The sequence below is a fragment of the Falco biarmicus genome, chromosome 12, assembly GCF_023638135.1.
Source record: "Falco biarmicus isolate bFalBia1 chromosome 12, bFalBia1.pri, whole genome shotgun sequence".
Classification (NCBI taxonomy): Eukaryota; Metazoa; Chordata; class Aves; order Falconiformes; family Falconidae; genus Falco; species Falco biarmicus.
Genome location: NC_079299.1, coordinates 12036151 through 12038145, shown reverse-complemented (window position 1 = coordinate 12038145; position 1995 = coordinate 12036151).

Here is a 1995-nt window from a genome sequence, read left to right as displayed (position 1 = left end):
TTCACCAGTGCATTGTTTTCTTTCAGAGTTTGAGATGTGATCTTTCTCTGGACAGTTTATTGCTCTCTTTCTCGCTAGAAAGTGTAATAGTGAAATACTCTAGAGCAATAATTATTTTTATCCTAAAATAGAAGCAGGAAAACTCTATGGGTTTGTTTGTTTATCTGGATCAGCTGTTCAAAGCCAGCTCACATAGTGTACCCCCAACATCTGGAATTGCACTTCCTAGACCTAAAATCTCTGGAGTTCTGGCCTGCCTTTCTGATCCTGTGAGCTGTGTATCAAACCTTCCTCCATCTGCGGTGTGGCAAGACACGTACTGCAGATCTTAGTCTAAGGGAAAGAGAAAGAGCTGTAGGAATGATGCCAAGGCAGGCAGTGACAGTGACCCTCCAGGTGTGTTGACAGTCCACTGTGAGATGAGACAGGTCTGAATATGTGCTGGACATGTGTGGGGAGTGTTAGGCATGGCAATTTGCTCAGTGCTTGCTCTGTTGCAGAGCCTTGACTTCTGATTACCCAGCAGGCCACTGATGGGGGAATTCCACTTTAATCCCTTGTGTAGCAAGTGCTGCTCAGGAACCACAGTTTAGAAATACCTGAAAAAAGGAGTCAAGGGTAGCTGACTTTGTCAAGAATATCAGGTGTACAGTGGTCACTGTGTGGGGAGCTCATTAAAGAGCAAACAAATGGAAAACTCTTTGTTGTAGAGGAATGAAGCTGGGTTAATTAACATTGATAAAATACAGCTGTGGGCTGGCTTCAGGGGCGGTGGGTTTGCTGATGTAGATAAGGTGCAGCTGTGGCTGGTTCTGTTAAGTGGTTGGGCAGCTAGTGAAGAGGGAGCAGCCAAAGAAGAGAGAGGTGGAAGAAGCAGAGAGGAGAGAAAGTGTGTCCTGCATGAGGAGAGGCTAGGAGAAGGCAGCAGAGGGACTGGCATGAAGGGTATGTTGGTATGTGATGGTAAAAGACCTTGTTGCAGCTTGATAGTTTGGAGAGTGCAGCGACACTTTGTGTCTGCTGTGGTGTTTTAAGTAGCTCTGAAGATTTGCACCATTTCTCAAGGGATAATTTTAAAACTGTTTTGATGTGTGAAACCTGAAGATGCTAGAATCCTGCATTTCCCTATTTTTATTTTTTTTTTGGTTGTGAAACATTTTGCAATTGTTGCAGAGATGTAACTCTTTAGAGACTCAAGCCCTGATCTGGCAGAGCAACTCCTTACATCCTGATCAACATAAACCCTGAAAACACATAGGTAAGAACTAGAGTTTCTTGGACTTTTAACCTGCTGATGGAAGTGTTTTGTTTTGGGTTTGTTTTTTGGGGTTTTTTTTGGTTCTGAACTGTCAGTAGGGGAAAAAAACAAACAAAAAACCTTCTCTGTTTTTGTTTTGTTTTTTCTTTTTTTTTTTTTTTTTTTTTTTTTTTCCATAGGGATTATGCTTCGATTTATGCTACTTTGGTATCTTCTAGCTAGCAGTGTCGAAGCATCTTGCCCAGATAAGCAGCTTTTATCTCTGGACTTCTCTTAACAAGGTTAATTCCAAACACATTCTTAGAAGACACTAACATCCTTGCCATTCCCTAGGTTATATTTTATGTAAAGATTGTATCATTCCCTGAAAATCTGGTGGGGGGCAGGGAGTTGAGATTTGGAAGCTAGAAAGCAAATAGCAATGGGAGACCCAGAGATTGTACTTGTAAAGAGCTGCATTGGTTGGAAGGTTCAGACTTTATTGAAATAATCAGCTTTTTGCTGCCTTATTCAAGACTGGTCAAGATCATAAGAACTCCTTCGGTGTTCCATGCTAGTATGGAAAAGGCAGAGGACCTTTAGTAATATGTGGTCTGTTCGTCTTTCAGCGTTTTGGTAGGTGCCAGCTCTGACTGTACAAAAATGAGTCAGACCACTGTTTTTTAAAAAAAAACCAAACCAAAACATTTTTTTTGCTGTTTCAGGACAGAGGAATTTTTTCCATTTGGTTTTGACAT